This window comes from Mixophyes fleayi, chromosome 1 (genome assembly GCF_038048845.1).
Source record: "Mixophyes fleayi isolate aMixFle1 chromosome 1, aMixFle1.hap1, whole genome shotgun sequence".
In the NCBI taxonomy this organism is placed as follows: Eukaryota; Metazoa; Chordata; class Amphibia; order Anura; family Limnodynastidae; genus Mixophyes; species Mixophyes fleayi.
The window spans coordinates 5361677-5384198 of NC_134402.1; the positions used below are offsets into that span (position 1 = coordinate 5361677).

The following is a 22522-nucleotide window of genomic DNA, read 5'->3' on the forward strand; positions in this document are numbered from 1 at the left end:
TAACTACCTTACTACCTACATACCTCACTACTATATAACTACCTTACTACCTACATACCTCACTACTATATAACTACCTTACTACCTACATACCACACTACTATATAACTAATTTACTACCTACATACCTCACTATTATATAACTACCTTACTACCTACACACCACACTACTATATAACTACTTTACTACCTACATACCTCACTACTATATAACTACCTTACTGCCTACGTACCTCACTACTATATAACTACCTTACTACCTACATACCTCACTACTATATAACTACCTTACTACCTACATACCTCACTACTATATAACTACCTTACTACCTACATACCTCACTACTATATAACTACCTTACTACCTACATACCTCACTACTATATAACTACCTTACTACCTACATACCACACTACTATATAACTAATTTACTACCTACATACCTCACTATTATATAACTACCTTACTACCTACATACCTCACTACTATATAACTACCTTACTGCCTACGTACCTCACTACTATATAACTACCTTACTGCCTACGTACATCACTACTATATAACTACCTTACTACCTACATACCTCACTACTATATAACTACCTTACTACCTACATACCTCACTATTATATAACTACCTTACTACCTACATACCTCACTACTATATAACTACCTTACTGCCTACGTACCTCACTACTATATAACTACCTTACTGCCTACATACATCACTACTATATAACTACCTTACTACCTACATACCTCACTACTATATAACTACCTTACTACCTACACACCTCACTACTATATAACTACCTAACTGCCTACATACCTCACTACTATATAACTACCTTACTACCTACATACCTCACTACTATATAACTACCTTACTACCTACATACCTCACTACTATATAACTACCTTACTACCTACACACCACACTACTATATAACTACTTTACTACCTACATACCTCACTATTATATAACTACCTTACTACCTACATACCTCACTACTATATAACTACCTTACTGCCTACGTAACTCACTACTATATAACTACCTTACTGCCTACATACATCACTACTATATAATTAACTTACTACCTACATACCTCACTACTATATAACTACCTTACTACCTACATACCTCACTATTATATAACTACCTTACTACCTACATACCTCACTACTATATAACTACCTTACTGCCTACGTACCTCACTACTATATAACTACCTTACTGCCTACATACATCACTACTATATAACTACCTTACTACCTACATACCTCACTACTATATAACTACCTTACTACCTACACACCTCACTACTATATAACTACCTAACTGCCTACATACCGCACTACTATATAACTACCTTACTACCTACATACCTCACTACTATATAACTACCTTACTACCTACATACCTCACTACTATATAACTACCTTACTACCTACATACCTCACTACTATATAACTACCTTACTACCTACATACCTCACTACTATATAACTACCTTACTGCCTACGTACCTCACTACTATATAACTACCTTACTGCCTACATACATCACTACTATATAACTACCTTACTACCTACATACCTCACTACTATATAACTACCTTACTGCCTACATACCTCACTACTATATAACTACCTAACTGCCTACATACCTCACTACTATATAACTACCTTACTACCTACATACCTCACTACTATATAACTACCTTACTACCTACATACCTCACTACTATATAACTACCTTACTACCTACATACCTCACTACTATATAACTACCTTACTACCTACATACCTCACTACTATATAACTACCTTACTACCTACATACCTCACTACTATATAACTACCTTACTACCTACATACCTCACTACTATATAACTACCATACTGCCTACATACCTCACTACTATATAACTACCTTACTGCCTACATACCTCACTACTATATAACTACCTTACTGCCTACATACCTCACTACTATATAACTACCTTACTGCCTACATTCCTCAATACTATATAACTACCTTACTACCTACATACCTCACTATTATATAACTAACTTACTACCTACACAGCTCACTACTATATAACTACCTTACAGCCTACATACCTCCCTACTATATAACTACTTTACTACCTACATACCTCACTACTATATAACTACCTTACTGCCTACATACCTCCCTACTATATAACTACTTTACTACCTACATATCCTACTACTATTTAACTAGCTTATTACCTACATACCTCACTACTATATAACTACCTTACTGCCTACATACATCACTACTATATAACTACCTTACTGCCTACATACCTCACTACTATATAACTACCTTACTACCTACATACCTCACTACTATTTAACTACCTTATTACCTACATACCTCACTACTATATAACTACCTTACTGCCTACATACATCACTACTATATAACTACCTTACTACCTACATACCTCACTACTATATGACTACCTTACTACCTACATACCTCACTACTATTTTACTACCTTATTACCTACATACCTCACTACTATATAACTACCTCACTACCTACACACCTCACTACTATATAACTACCTAACTGCCTACATACCTCACTACTATATAAGTACCTTATTACCTACATACCTCACTACTATATAAGTACCTTATTACCTACATACCTCACTACTATATAACTACCTTACTACCTACATACCTCACTACTATATGACTACCTTACTACCTACATACCTCACTACAATTTTACTACCTTATTACCTACATACCTCACTACTATATAACTACCTTACTACCTACACACCACACTACTATATAACTACTTTACTACCTACATACCTCACTATTACATAACTACCTTACTACCTACATACCTCACTACTATATAACTACCTTACTGCCTACGTACCTCACTACTATATAACTACCTTACTGCCTACATACATCACTACTATATAACTACCTTACTACCTACATACCTCACTACTATATAACTACCTTAATACCTACATACCTCACTATTATATAACTACCTTACTACCTACATACCTCACTACTATATAACTACCTTACTGCCTACGTACCTCACTACTATATAACTACCTTACTGCCTACATACATCACTACTATATAACTACCTTACTACCTACATACCTCACTACTATATAACTACCTTACTACCTACACACCTCACTACTATATAACTACCTAACTGCCTACATACCTCACTACTATATAACTACCTTACTACCTACATACCTCACTACTATATAACTACCTTACTGCCTACGTACCTCACTACTATATAACTACCTTACTGCCTACATACATCACTACTATATAACTACCTTACTACCTACATACCTCACTACTATATAACTACCTTATTACCTACATACATCACTACTATATAACTACCTTACTGCCTACATACCTCACTACTATATAACTACCTTACTGCCTACATTCCTCAATACTATCTAACTACCTACATACCTCACTACTATATAACTACCTTACTACCTACATACCTCACTACTATATAACTACCTTACTACCTACATACCTCACTACTATATAACTACCATACTGCCTACATACCTCACTACTATATAACTACCTTACTGCCTACATACCTCACTACTATATAACTACCTTACTGCCTACATACCTCACTACTATATAACTACCTTACTGCCTACATTGCTCAATACTATATAACTACCTTACTACCTACATACCTCACTATTATATAACTAACTTACTACCTACACAGCTCACTACTATATAACTACCTTACTGCCTACATACCTCCCTACTATATAACTACTTTACTACCTACATATCCTACTACTATTTAACTAGCTTATTACCTACATACCTCACTACTATATAACTACCTTACTGCCTACATACATCACTACTATATAACTACCTTACTACCTACATACCTCACTACTATTTAACTACCTTATTACCTACATACCTCACTACTATATAACTACCTACATACCTCACGACTATATAACTGCCTTACTGCCTACATACCTCCCTACTATATAACTACCTTACTGCCTACATACCTCCCTACTATATAACTACCTACATACCTCACTACTATATAACTACCTTACTACCTATATACCTCACTACTATATAACTACCTACATGCCTCACTACAATATAAGTACCATATTACCTACATACCTCACTACTATATAACTACCTTACTACCTACATACCTCCCTACTATATAACTACCTTATTACCTACATACCTCACTACTATATAACTACCTTACTGCCTACATACCTCACTACTATATAACTACCTAACTGCCTACATACCTCACTACTATATAACTACCTTACTACCTACATACCTCACTACTATATAACTACCTTATTACCTACATACCTCACTACTATATAACTACCTTACTGCCTACATACCTCACTACTATATAACTACCTTACTACCTACATACCTCCCTACTATATAACTACCTTAATACCTACATATCTCACTACTATTTAACAACCTTATTACCTACATACCTCACTACTATATAACTAGCCTACTACCTACATATATCACTACTATATAACTACCTTACTGCATACATACCTCACTACTATAAAACTACCCTACTACCTACATACCTCACTACTATATAACTACCTTACTACCTACATACCTCACTACTATATAACTACCTTACTACCTACATACCTCACTACTATATAACTACCTTACTACCTACATACCTCACTACTATATTACTACCTTACTGCCTACATACCTCACTACTAAATAACTACCTTACTACCTACATACCTCACTACTATATAACTACCTTACTGCCTACATACCTCACTACTATATAACTACCCAACTGCCTACATACCTCACTACTATATAACTACCTTACTGCCTACATACCTCACTACTATATAACTACCTTACTACCTACATACCTCACTACTATTTAACTACCTTATTACCTACATACCTCACTACTATATAACTACCTTACTTCCTACATACCTCACTACTATATAACTACCTTACTACCTACATACCTCACTGCTATATAACTACCTTACTATCTACATACCTCACTACTATATAACTACCTTACTACCTACATAACTCACTACTATATAACTACCTTACTGCCTACATACCTCACTACTATATAACTACCTTACTGCCTACATACCTCACTACTATTTAACTACCTTATTACCTACATACCTCACTACTATATAACTACCTTACTGCCTACATACATCACTACTATATAACTACCTTACTACCTACATACCTCACTACTATATGACTACCTTACTACCTACATACCTCACTACTATTTTACTACCTTATTACCTACATACCTCACTACTATATAACTACCTTACTACCTACACACCTCACTACTATATAACTACCTAACTGCCTACATACCTCACTACTATATAAGTACCTTATTACCTACATACCTCACTACTATATAACTACCTTACTACCTACATACCTCACTACCATATAACTACCTTACTACCTACATACCTCACTACTATATAAGTACCTTATTACCTACATACCTCACTACTATATAACTACCTTACTACCTACATACCTCACTACTATATGACTACCTTACTACCTACATACCTCACTACAATTTTACTACCTTATTACCTACATACCTCACTACTATATAACTACCTTACTACCTACACACCACACTACTATATAACTACTTTACTACCTACATACCTCACTATTACATAACTACCTTACTACCTACATACCTCACTACTATATAACTACCTTACTGCCTACGTACCTCACTACTATATAACTACCTTACTGCCTACATACATCACTACTATATAACTACCTTACTACCTACATACCTCACTACTATATAACTACCTTACTACCTACACACCTCACTACTATATAACTACCTAACTGCCTACATACATCACTACTATATAACTACCTTACTACCTACATACCTCACTACTATATAACTACCTTACTGCCTACGTACCTCACTACTATATAACTACCTTACTGCCTACATACATCACTACTATATAACTACCTTACTACCTACATACCTCACTACTATATAACTACCTTATTACCTACATACCTCACTACTATATAACTACCTTACTGCCTACATACCTCACTACTATATAACTACCTTACTGCCTACATTCCTCAATACTATCTAACTACCTACATACCTCACTACTATATAACTACCTTACTACCTACATACCTCACTACTATATAACTACCTTACTACCTACATACCTCACTACTATATAACTACCTTACTACCTACATACCTCACTACTATATAACTACCATACTGCCTACATACCTCACTACTATATAACTACCTTACTGCCTACATACCTCACTACTATATAACTACCTTACTGCCTACATACCTCACTACTATATAACTACCTTACTGCCTACATTCCTCAATACTATATAACTACCTTACTACCTACATACCTCACTATTATATAACTAACTTACTACCTACACAGCTCACTACTATATAACTACCTTACTGCCTACATACCTCCCTACTATATAACTACTTTACTACCTACATATCCTACTACTATTTAACTAGCTTATTACCTACATACCTCACTACTATATAACTACCTTACTGCCTACATACATCACTACTATATAACTACCTTACTACCTACATACCTCACTACTATTTAACTACCTTATTACCTACATACCTCACTACTATATAACTACCTACATACCTCACGACTATATAACTGCCTTACTGCCTACATACCTCCCTACTATATAACTACCTTACTGCCTACATACCTCCCTACTATATAACTACCTACATACCTCACTACTATATAACTACCTTACTACCTATATACCTCACTACTATATAACTACCTACATGCCTCACTACAATATAAGTACCATATTACCTACATACCTCACTACTATATAACTACCTTACTACCTACATACCTCCCTACTATATAACTACCTTATTACCTACATACCTCACTACTATATAACTACCTTACTGCCTACATACCTCACTACTATATAACTACCTAACTGCCTACATACCTCACTACTATATAACTACCTTACTACCTACATACCTCACTACTATATAACTACCTTATTACCTACATACCTCACTACTATATAACTACCTTACTGCCTACATACCTCACTACTATATAACTACCTTACTACCTACATACCTCCCTACTATATAACTACCTTAATACCTACATATCTCACTACTATTTAACAACCTTATTACCTACATACCTCACTACTATATAACTAGCCTACTACCTACATATATCACTACTATATAACTACCTTACTGCATACATACCTCACTACTATAAAACTACCCTACTACCTACATACCTCACTACTATATACCTACCTTACTACCTACATACCTCACTACTATATAACTACCTTACTACCTACATACCTCACTACTATATAACTACCTTACTACCTACATACCTCACTACTATATTACTACCTTACTGCCTACATACCTCACTACTAAATAACTACCTTACTACCTACATACCTCACTACTATATAACTACCTTACTGCCTACATACCTCACTACTATATAACTACCCAACTGCCTACATACCTCACTACTAGATAACTACCTTACTGCCTACATACCTCACTACTATATAACTACCTTACTACCTACATACCTCACTACTATTTAACTACCTTATTACCTACATACCTCACTACTATATAACTACCTTACTTCCTACATACCTCACTACTATATAACTACCTTACTACCTACATACCTCACTGCTATATAACTACCTTACTATCTACATACCTCACTACTATATAACTACCTTACTACCTACATAACTCACTACTATATAACTACCTTACTGCCTACATACCTCACTACTATATAACTACCTTACTGCCTACATACCTCACTACTATTTAACTACCTTATTACCTGCATACCTCTCTACTATATAAATACCTACATACCTTACTACTATATGACTACCATACTACCTACATACCCCACTACAATATAAGTACCATATTACCTACATACATCACTACTATATAACTACCTTACTGCCTACATACCTCCCTACTATATAACTACTTTACTACCTACATACCTCACTACTATATAACTAGCTTATTACCTACATACCTCACTACTATATAACTACTTTACTACCTACATACCTCACTACTATATAACTACCTTACTACCTACATACCTCACTACTATATAACTACCTTACTGCCTACATACCTCCCTACTATATAACTACTTTACTACCTACATACCTCACTACTATATAACTAGCTTATTACCTACATACCTCACTACTATATAACTACCTAACTGCCTACATACCTCCCTACTATATAACTACTGTACTACCTACATACCTCACTACTATATAACTACCTTACTATCTACATACCTCACTACTATATAACTACCTTACTGCCTACATACCTCCCTACTATATAACTACTTTACTACCTACATACCTCACTATTATATAACTAGCTTATTACCTACATACCTCACTACTATATAACTACTTTACTACCTACATACCTCACTACTATATAACTACCTTACTACCTACATACCTCACTACTATATAACTACCTTACTAACTACATACCTTACTACTATATAACTACCTTACTACCTACATACCTCACTACTATATAACTACCTTACTGCCTACATACCTCACTACTATATAACTACCTTACTACCTACATACCTCACTACTATATAACTACCATACTACCTACATACCCCACTACTATATAACTACCTACATACCTCACTACTATATAACTACCTTACTACCTACATACCTCACTACTATATAAGTACCTTATTACCTACATACCTCACTACTATATAACTACCTTACTACCTACATACCTCACTACTATATAACTACCTTACTACCTACATACCTCACTACTATATAAGTACCTTATTACCTACATACCTCACTACTATATAACTACCTTACTACCTACATACCTCACTACTATATGACTACCTTACTACCTACATACCTCACTACTATTTTACTACCTTATTACCTACATACCTCACTACTATATAACTACCTTACTACCTACATACCTCACTACTATATAACTACCTTACTACCTACATACCTCACTACTATATAACTACCTAACTAACTACCTACATACCTCACTACTATATAACTACCTTACTACCTACATACCTCCCTACTATATAACTACCTTACTACCTACATACCTCACTACTATATAACTACCTAACTGCCTACATACCTCACTACTATATAACTACCTTACTACCTACATATCTCACTACTATATAACGACCTTACTACCTACATACCTCCATACTATATAACTACCTTACTACCGACATACCTCACTACTATATAACTACCTTACTACCTACATACCTCACTACTATATAACTACCTTACTACCTACATACCTCACTACTATATAACTACCTTACTACCTATATACCTCACTACTATATAACTACTTTACTACCTACATACCTCACTACTATATAACTACCTTACTACCTACATACCTCACTACTATATAACTACCATACTACCTACATACCCCACTACAATATAAGTACCATATTACCTACATACATCACTACTATATAACTACCTTACTGCCTACATACCTCACTACTATATAACTACCTTACTACCTACATACCTCACTACTATATAACTACCTTACTACCTACATACCTCACTACTATATAAGTACCTTACTACCTACATACCTCACTGCTATATAACTACCTTACTATCTACATACCTCACTACTATATAACTACCTTACTACCTACATAACTCACTACTATATAACTACCTTACTGCCTACATACCTCACTACTATATAACTACCTTACTGCCTACATACCTCACTACTATTTAACTACCTTATTACCTGCATACCTCTCTACTCTATAAATACCTACATACCTTACTACTATATGACTACCTTACTACCTACATACCTCACTACTATTTAACTACCTTATTACCTACATACCTCACTACTATATAACTACCTTACTGCCTACATACCTCCCTACTATATAACCACTTTACTACCTACATACCTCACTGCTATATAACTAGCTTATTACCTACATACCTCACTACTATATAACTACTTTACTACCTACATACCTCACTACTATATAACTACCTTACTACCTACATACCTCACTACTATATAACTACCTTACTGCCTACATACCTCCCTACTATATAACTACTTTACTACCTACATACCTCACTACTATATAACTAGCTTATTACCTACATACCTCACTACTATATAACTACCTAACTGCCTACATACCTCCCTACTATATAACTACTGTACTACCTACATACCTCACTACTATATAACTACCTTACTACCTACATACCTCACTACTATATAACTACCTTACTGCCTACATAGCTCCCTACTATATAACTACTTTACTACCTACATACCTCACTACTATATAACTACCTTACTACCTACATACCTCACTACTATATAACTACCTTACTACCTACATACCTCACTACTATATAAGTACCTTATTACCTACATACCTCACTACTATATAACTACCTTACTACCTACATACCTCACTACTATATAACTACCTTACTACCTACATACCTCACTACTATATAAGTACCTTATTACCTACATACCTCACTACTATATAACTACCTTACTACCTACATACCTCACTACTATATGACTACCTTACTACCTACATACCTCACTACTATTTTACTACCTTATTACCTACATACCTCACTACTATATAACTACCTTACTACCTACACACCTCACTACTATATAACTACCTAACTGCCTACATACCTCACTACTATATAAGTACCTTATTACCTACATACCTCACTACTATATAACTACCTTACTACCTACATACCTCACTACTATATAACTACCTTACTACCTACATACCTCACTACTATATAAGTACCTTATTACCTACATACCTCACTACTATATAACTACCTTACTACCTACATACCTCACTACTATATGACTACCTTACTACCTACATACCTCACTACTATTTTACTACCTTATTACCTACATACCTCACTACTATATAACTACCTTACTACCTACACACCACACTACTATATAACTACTTTACTACCTACATACCTCACTATTACATAACTACCTTACTACCTACATACCTCACTACTATATAACTACCTTACTGCCTACGTACCTCACTACTATATAACTACCTTACTGCCTACATACATCACTACTATATAACTACCTTACTACCTACATACCTCACTACTATATAACTACCTTAATACCTACATACCTCACTATTATATAACTACCTTACTACCTACATACCTCACTACTATATAACTACCTTACTGCCTACGTACCTCACTACTATATAACTACCTTACTGCCTACATACATCACTACTATATAACTACCTTACTACCTACATACCTCACTACTATATAACTACCTTACTACCTACACACCTCACTACTATATAACTACCTAACTGCCTACATACCTCACTACTATATAACTACCTTACTACCTACATACCTCACTACTATATAACTACCTTACTGCCTACGTACCTCACTACTATATAACTACCTTACTGCCTACATACATCACTACTATATAACCACTTTACTACCTACATACCTCACTGCTATATAACTAGCTTATTACCTACATACCTCACTACTATATAACTACTTTACTACCTACATACCTCACTACTATATAACTACCTTACTACCTACATACCTCACTACTATATAACTACCTTACTGCCTACATACCTCCCTACTATATAACTACTTTACTACCTACATACCTCACTACTATATAACTAGCTTATTACCTACATACCTCACTACTATATAACTACCTAACTGCCTACATACCTCCCTACTATATAACTACTGTACTACCTACATACCTCACTACTATATAACTACCTTACTACCTACATACCTCACTACTATATAACTACCTTACTGCCTACATAGCTCCCTACTATATAACTACTTTACTACCTACATACCTCACTACTATATAACTACCTTACTACCTACATACCTCACTACTATATAACTACCTTACTACCTACATACCTCACTACTATATAAGTACCTTATTACCTACATACCTCACTACTATATAACTACCTTACTACCTACATACCTCACTACTATATAACTACCTTACTACCTACATACCTCACTACTATATAAGTACCTTATTACCTACATACCTCACTACTATATAACTACCTTACTACCTACATACCTCACTACTATATGACTACCTTACTACCTACATACCTCACTACTATTTTACTACCTTATTACCTACATACCTCACTACTATATAACTACCTTACTACCTACACACCTCACTACTATATAACTACCTAACTGCCTACATACCTCACTACTATATAAGTACCTTATTACCTACATACCTCACTACTATATAACTACCTTACTACCTACATACCTCACTACTATATAACTACCTTACTACCTACATACCTCACTACTATATAAGTACCTTATTACCTACATACCTCACTACTATATAACTACCTTACTACCTACATACCTCACTACTATATGACTACCTTACTACCTACATACCTCACTACTATTTTACTACCTTATTACCTACATACCTCACTACTATATAACTACCTTACTACCTACACACCACACTACTATATAACTACTTTACTACCTACATACCTCACTATTACATAACTACCTTACTACCTACATACCTCACTACTATATAACTACCTTACTGCCTACGTACCTCACTACTATATAACTACCTTACTGCCTACATACATCACTACTATATAACTACCTTACTACCTACATACCTCACTACTATATAACTACCTTAATACCTACATACCTCACTAGTATATAACTACCTTACTACCTACATACCTCACTACTATATAACTACCTTACTGCCTACGTACCTCACTACTATATAACTACCTTACTGCCTACATACATCACTACTATATAACTACCTTACTACCTACATACCTCACTACTATATAACTACCTTACTACCTACACACCTCACTACTATATAACTACCTAACTGCCTACATACCTCACTACTATATAACTACCTTACTACCTACATACCTCACTACTATATAACTACCTTACTGCCTACGTACCTCACTACTATATAACTACCTTACTGCCTACATACATCACTACTATATAACTACCTTACTACCTACATACCTCACTACTATATAACTACCTTATTACCTACATACCTCACTACTATATAACTACCTTACTGCCTACATACCTCACTACTATATAACTACCTTACTGCCTACATTCCTCAATACTATCTAACTACCTACATACCTCACTACTATATAACTACCTTACTACCTACATACCTCACTACTATATAACTACCTTACTACCTACATACCTCACTACTATATAACTACCATACTGCCTACAAACCTCACTACTATATAACTACCTTACTACCTACATACCTCACTACTATATAACTACCTTACTACCTACATACCTCACTACTATATAACTACCATACTGCCTACATACCTCACTACTATATAACTACCTTACTGCCTACATACCTCACTACTATATAACTACCTTACTACCTACATACCTCACTACTATATAACTACCTTACTACCTACATACCTCTCTACTATATAACTACCATACTACCTACATACCTCACTACTATATAACTACCTTACTACCTACATACCTCACTACTATATAACTACCTTACTACCTACATACCTCACTACTATATAACTACCATACTGCCTACATACCTCACTACTATATAACTACCTTACTGCCTACATACCTCACTACTATATAACTACCTTACTGCCTACATACCTCACTACTATATAACTACCTTACTGCCTACATTCCTCAATACTATATAACTACCTTACTACCTACATACCTCACTATTATATAACTAACTTACTATCTACACAGCTCACTACTATATAACTACCTTACTGCCTACATACCTCCCTACTATATAACTACTTTACTACCTACATATCCTACTACTATTTAACTAGCTTATTACCTACATACCTCACTACTATATAACTACCTTACTGCCTACATACATCACTACTATATAACTACCTTACTACCTACATACCTCACTACTATTTAACTACCTTATTACCTACATACCTCACTACTATATAACTACCTACATACCTCACGACTATATAACTGCCTTACTGCCTACATACCTCCCTACTATATAACTACCTTACTGCCTACATACCTCCCTACTATATAACTACCTACATACCTCACTACTATATAACTACCTTACTACCTATATACCTCACTACTATATAACTACCTACATGCCTCACTACAATATAAGTACCATATTACCTACATACCTCACTACTATATAACTACCTTACTACCTACATACCTCCCTACTATATAACTACCTTATTACCTACATACCTCACTACTATATAACTACCTTACTGCCTACATACCTCACTACTATATAACTACCTAACTGCCTACATACCTCACTACTATATAACTACCTTACTACCTACATACCTCACTACTATATAACTACCTTATTACCTACATACCTCACTACTATATAACTACCTACATACCTCACGACTATATAACTGCCTTACTGCCTACATACCTCCCTACTATATAACTACCTTACTGCCTACATACCTCCCTACTATATAACTACCTACATACCTCACTACTATATAACTACCTTACTACCTATATACCTCACTACTATATAACTACCTACATGCCTCACTACAATATAAGTACCATATTACCTACATACCTCACTACTATATAACTACCTTACTACCTACATACCTCCCTACTATATAACTACCTTAATACCTACATATCTCACTACTATTTAACAACCTTATTACCTACATACCTCACTACTATATAACTAGCCTACTACCTACATATATCACTACTATATAACTACCTTACTGCATACATACCTCACTACTATAAAACTACCCTACTACCTACATACCTCACTACTATATAACTACCTTACTACCTACATACCTCACTACTATATAACTACCTTACTACCTACATACCTCACTACTATATAACTACCTTACTACCTACATACCTCACTACTATATTACTACCTTACTGCCTACATACCTCACTACTAAATAACTACCTTACTACCTACATACCTCACTACTATATAACTACCTTACTGCCTACATACCTCACTACTATATAACTACCCAACTGCCTACATACCTCACTACTATATAACTACCTTACTGCCTACATACCTCACTACTATATAACTACCTTACTACCTACATACCTCACTACTATTTAACTACCTTATTACCTACATACCTCACTACTATATAACTACCTTACTTCCTACATACCTCACTACTATATAACTACCTTACTACCTACATACCTCACTGCTATATAACTACCTTACTATCTACATACCTCACTACTATATAACTACCTTACTACCTACATAACTCACTACTATATAACTACCTTACTGCCTACATACCTCACTACTATATAACTACCTTACTGCCTACATACCTCACTACTATTTAACTACCTTATTACCTGCATACCTCTCTACTATATAAATACCTACATACCTTACTACTATATGACTACCTTACTACCTACATACCTCACTACTATTTAACTACCTTATTACCTACATACCTCACTACTATATAACTACCTTACTGCCTACATACCTCCCTACTATATAACTACTTTACTACCTACATACCTCACTACTATATAACTAGCTTATTACCTACATACCTCACTACTATATAACTACTTTACTACCTACATACCTCACTACTATATAACTACCTTACTACCTACATACCTCACTACTATATAACTACCTTACTGCCTACATACCTCCCTACTATATAACTACTTTACTACCTACATACCTCACTACTATATAACTAGCTTATTACCTACATACCTCACTACTATATAACTACCTAACTGCCTACATACCTCCCTACTATATAACTACTGTACTACCTACATACCTCACTACTATATAACTACCTTACTATCTACATACCTCACTACTATATAACTACCTTACTGCCTACATACCTCCCTACTATATAACTACTTTACTACCTACATACCTCACTATTATATAACTAGCTTATTACCTACATACCTCACTACTATATAACTACTTTACTACCTACATACCTCACTACTATATAACTACCTTACTACCTACATACCTCACTACTATATAACTACCTTACTAACTACATACCTTACTACTATATAACTACCTTACTACCTACATACCTCACTACTATATAACTACCTTACTGCCTACATACCTCACTACTATATAACTACCTTACTACCTACATACCTCACTACTATATAACTACCATACTACCTACATACCCCACTACTATATAACTACCTACATACCTCACTACTATATAACTACCTTACTACCTACATACCTCACTACTATATAAGTACCTTATTACCTACATACCTCACTACTATATAACTACCTTACTACCTACATACCTCACTACTATATAACTACCTTACTACCTACATACCTCACTACTATATAAGTACCTTATTACCTACATACCTCACTACTATATAACTACCTTACTACCTACATACCTCACTACTATATGACTACCTTACTACCTACATACCTCACTACTATTTTACTACCTTATTACCTACATACCTCACTACTATATAACTACCTTACTACCTACATACCTCACTACTATATAACTACCTTACTACCTACATACCTCACTACTATATAACTACCTAACTAACTACCTACATACCTCACTACTATATAACTACCTTACTACCTACATACCTCCCTACTATATAACTACCTTACTACCTACATACCTCACTACTATATAACTACCTAACTGCCTACATACCTCACTACTATATAACTACCTTACTACCTACATACCTCACTACTATATAAGTACCTTATTACCTACATACCTCACTACTATATAACTACCTTACTACCTACATACCTCACTACTATATAACTACCTTACTACCTACATACCTCACTACTATATAAGTACCTTATTACCTACATACCTCACTACTATATAACTACCTTACTACCTACATACCTCACTACTATATGACTACCTTACTACCTACATACCTCACTACTATTTTACTACCTTATTACCTACATACCTCACTACTATATAACTACCTTACTACCTACATACCTCACTACTATATAACTACCTTACTACCTACATACCTCACTACTATATAACTACCTAACTAACTACCTACATACCTCACTACTATATAACTACCTTACTACCTACATACCTCCCTACTATATAACTACCTTACTACCGACATACCTCACTACTATATAACTACCTTACTACCTACATACCTCACTACTATATAACTACCTTACTACCTACATACCTCACTACTATATAACTACCTTACTATCTATATACCTCACTACTATATAACTACTTTACTACCTACATACCTCACTACTATATAACTACCTTACTGCCTACATACCTCACTACGATAGATAGATAGATAGATAGATAGATAGATAGATAGATAGATAGATAGAAACATCAAAAGACAGATAAAAAGATAGATATGAGATACATAGATAGATAGATAGATATGAGATAGATAGATAGATAGATAGATAGATAGATAGATAGATATGAGATAGATAGATAGATAGATAGATGTTAAGTAAATTATACCGAAATATTTGTGGGACTCATGCAATACAATTTGTTTGGAAATATACAATGAGATCCCATATAGTTAGGATCTGAAAAATGTAAAATGGTCTCTTAATGATTATATTGTAGTATATATGGTTTAAGTCCCACATTTATAGACTATTTTTCAAAACAGTCAGCAGATCTGAGCAATAAAACCTGCTTTATGTTTGACATGTAATCTTACAGTGGATACAATCCTATAAATTTCCAACTGCATCGTGAAAAATTAGCAATGTGTGTTTTATGATTGGAAGATGACTGGTGCAATTAATGTGATTGAAAATACAAAGCTCATACTAATGGTGTTACAGCTAGATCTATGTAGAATTATAATCTTATACTTATATATATAGTAGATTTGTGTGGTTATTTCACAGACTCCCATAACACATAACACACAACCCCATGCATAATACTGGTCTGTGCAGCAGATCATATTGCAAAGTGTACTGAATCTTTAGTTGTTTCCATCTACCCTATATATTTCAATGACCCTGTTATATTACTGCTATACTCCAACCATCACACGTACCAGTATGTAAGGCGGGATGATGGATAAAGACATATATTACACATTAACCCCATGTTATAAATGGACACAATCTACCCCCAGTCACTAATCTGCAGTCCAGGTACAGTCCCTGGTGGGATTCTGCAGAAGAATGACATTTACATCCTACAGGCATGCTGCTATTCCTGAAGGTGTCATGTCTGTTCCACCATTGCAGACTGCTGGCACAGAGTGCTGTGTAATTTCTGCAATCCCTCCTCGTATATTTGGCACTCACCAGATCGTGCCAGGACCCCCCCCCCCCCCCCCTCCCCCTGCACTTATTAATCCATTTCTGATCAGCATTAGCAGTGATAACTGTCACCTACCTCCTGCATGTTCCTGTGCTGCAGTCTGTGATGGATAATGCAGGTCTCTCTCTATTTTCCAGTGATGAATTATAGAGGATTCACATCCACAGCCTCATCCTGTCTGAGCTGCCCCCTACAGATCTCCGAGTCACCCCCACCCCTGTAAAGGAGGACAGGTACAGGGTGTAAAGCTCAGTATTAGGAGGCACAAGAAGATGCTATACTGCTGGTGGCATGCAGCAGAAATATGTCCCTTCCAGTGCTAGCCACTAGGCTGGCACCCTGATATAAAATTGGGGGTGGGGATTGCAAATCAACCCCTTGGTACAGTGTGACAGTGGCACTGCCAATAAGAGGGCACAGCTGCCACTAGTGTGAGGTTACAGCATGTGTCCAAGCTGGATCCTGCCAAGTGCCCTTATTGGAAGCAATGTATAGGACAGACAGGGGGTAGATCTGCAGGGCAGACATGTCTGCAGGCTGTTCTCTCCTCCTCCCTTTGCCAGCCTGGCGTTGGCACGGGCATGCTGCCCTATGGTGGGCCCCTGCTTACCTCAGCTCTGCCAGCCCCCGAAATGCTGGGAGTCCCCCTCCCTCCTATAGATGCCCGCAGTGTCTCCGCTGCCCAGATGTGCACAACACTAAGGAACCGTCAGCAAACACACCCTCCCGTCTGCAGCCCTCATCCCCTCCACCCGCAGCCTTATCCCATCCTTCCCATCAAAACACGATTCTGCTGTCAGCATAACACGGCCAAACCCTGGTCAGATCCGCTCCTGCTGATAACAAGCATCTGCCAGGGGAAGGGATGGTGTCAACGCTTATTGTAGCCGTGGTCTATTTGTTTACTGTCCCCAGATCTGGTACTCCCTGCACTCTCCGTATCTTGCAAGATACTGTAATAATATTAAATGCTCTATTTCCAGTTCTCCCAGTAGTATGTACATTACTACCTCCTGCTATGTAATAATACCTCCAGAATTATATTACCCAACAGCAGCTGCCTGGGGCAACCACTCAATTACAGCCATACACTATTAATATTCACTTGTGATCATGGATCATTCGTCATCTTTAAACAAGATGCTGCCGGCTGCATGGCAAATGAGCAGCACTAATACGGTGCACAGCACTGTGTGAATCAAAAGCACACTATTAGTATTTATCATATGAGGCAACAAGTGCATGAGACGTCTGACCCACAGAGCTTACACTCCACCTGGTAAGCCATAGAGCACGTATTGTGTGTTTTACCATACTATTTATTGTGTGTTTTATATTGATTTATCTTGCACATATTGGGTCTCATTTACTACTTAGTTTATACCAGAGACTTAATTCACTTAAAAAATCCATGGTCAGAGCAGAAGATAGAAATGAGTTTTGTAATTACACCCCTACATTCAGGCCCTGCTTCATGTTTCAACATAAGTCCTTGTTTTGTAAGTTTGCTCCGCACATGTGTCAGAACGGGTCTTACGCCAATGGACGCATATGACACTAAAGACTGCCTATGACTTCAAGGGGTAAATGTATGTACTTCAGATTACTGCAAGTTTCCGGAGACTTTCGGAATTCAGAGGTTCATATATTTACCCCCAAGCGCGGAATGGAGGTGGAAAGTGGGGTACGAACATAGGCAACATACTCCAAGGACATGCCTAGAGTGTTCCGATGTAGATACGACCAATCCGACTTTATATTGTATAGATGCATTTGAAGGGCAGTGAATGCATCCCGGTGCTGGCTACTCTGGGGTTGGTTGTCATTATGGAAGAGAGACCCCATGCTGTTGGATTCCCTGCTATAGTACCCGTAGCCCAGACAGGCAAAGCCTAGTGCTGGTAATAGTGAATTCGGGGTGTATCCATGCTCTTTGTTTCCCTTCTTTTGCTAGTTCCTGTCTAGGCTGGCAGCTCTACAGTTGGTTAAGCTGTTTTTTTGGGGGGCACCATTTCTTAATTGTTTGTTTTGTTTGTTTTTTTTAACTTTATTGTCTGTATAAATGTAAGGATTTATGGCAATATTGTGACTGGATCCCATATGATGATAATGGCATAATGCAGAGTTCTGAAGTGTTAGATTAATTGAAACTCTCTGCAAAGTAGTGGCGGATCCAGGGGGGAGCGATCGGGGCGATTGCTCCCCCCTAGCAGGGGCTTGCTGCCGACAGCTGCACACTGTGCAGGTCCGTTCAGCAATGACAGTGTGCTGCCCGGCTGCTCTGATTGTGTTTTAAACACAATCAGAGCAGCCGGGCAGCACACTGTCACTGCCGAGCGGACCTGCACATACTGTGCAGCCGCCGGCAGCCTTAGAAGTCAAAAAGGGGCGGGGCCTAATCGCCCACCCCCTAAAATCGCCCCCCCCGCCTAAAATCGCCCCGAGTAGAACAATTGTCTAGATCCGCCCCTGCTGCAAAGGTTCATGTTATGCTAACCACAGTAGTAGCCAGAGGACTATATATATTTGGTGATGGGGGGATGGATAGTTGATTGGCAACAAACACTTATTAGACCCTGTGAAAGGATGGACTACCTATGCCACCCTGTCCGTGTTGCTGGAGACCGACTGGGCTGCTTTGAGGAAATGGGGTGCTACTGGAGTTTGTATTCATCACCCGTTTCTCACAGTTTAATGTACTTTCTAATCCTTGGCCCAGTCTAAGTATATACACCAGAGCATTGGTGTATTATGTGTATTATTATTTTATGTCATTAGGTACATTACCTGCAATATTGTATGTAGTATAAATATAAAGAATATTGCCATACTCTGTGAAACTAACAGGACAGCAGCAGTCATTTTGCTTGTGTTAACTAATGTAATTACCATTTGTCTCAAATGTCCATTGTTATGAGGTGCAGCTTAGATTTGGTTTGGAATCAGAACAATGTCTGAATTAACTAACTGGCAGCCCATGTTAATTAGCTAGGTCAACACCTAATCTGAGAGGTAATGAGGTTAGAACTTCTAAATGATATGCAATGTGCCTCCACAGTACTATATTGGGTGAAATAGCATTGGGAAATGTATCAATATGTATCAATATAAATATTATTGTATCAAAATGTATCACAGATTCATCTGTTGTGACACTGCTGATACAATGTGTCAAAAGTCTTATTGTTTCATGTAAGCGTGCAGTGTCATTCCCTGGTGTAATATTGTAACCCCATGTGTAGTGTATCCAGTCAAAATAGCTAATTGAGTTTAGCCATTATATTGTATAATCAAGGTAACATGGACTGTATGTCTAGCAGCTAAAGTGACCCTGCTATAAGGGGGAGATTTGAGAAATTTGACCCTACTTCCTGTGTATACAGGGAAGAATAGAGGAAGAGCAGAATGTCAAGAGAGGTATTCTAGCTTAGAGGATCCTGGTGTACAAGACATCAATGAAAAGGACTCTGAGCCAGGCATTGTGGTGTCGCTGGAGGACACAGGACCAGGACAGGGTCGGTGTGAGCCAGTAACCCAGGCTGGGCGACACCGTAACTGTTTTGCTAATCGCTAGTGGTAATATTGCGGGAGGAT

At 36.4% G+C, this 22522-nt stretch overlaps 1 protein-coding gene across 3 annotated transcripts in view; it reads right to left on the reverse strand.

The window, feature by feature from the left end:
- FBXO41 (F-box protein 41) overlaps positions 1 to 19783 on the reverse strand; it is a 114785-nt gene extending 95002 nt beyond the window's left edge. For 2 of the 3 annotated variants that reach the window (XM_075186402.1, XM_075186489.1), the window contains exon 1: positions 19004 to 19529. The gene's annotated coding sequence lies outside the window, so the exon portion shown is untranslated. The other variant, XM_075186564.1, reaches the window with a different exon arrangement.
- Between the last annotated feature and the right edge of the window lie 2739 nt (positions 19784 to 22522).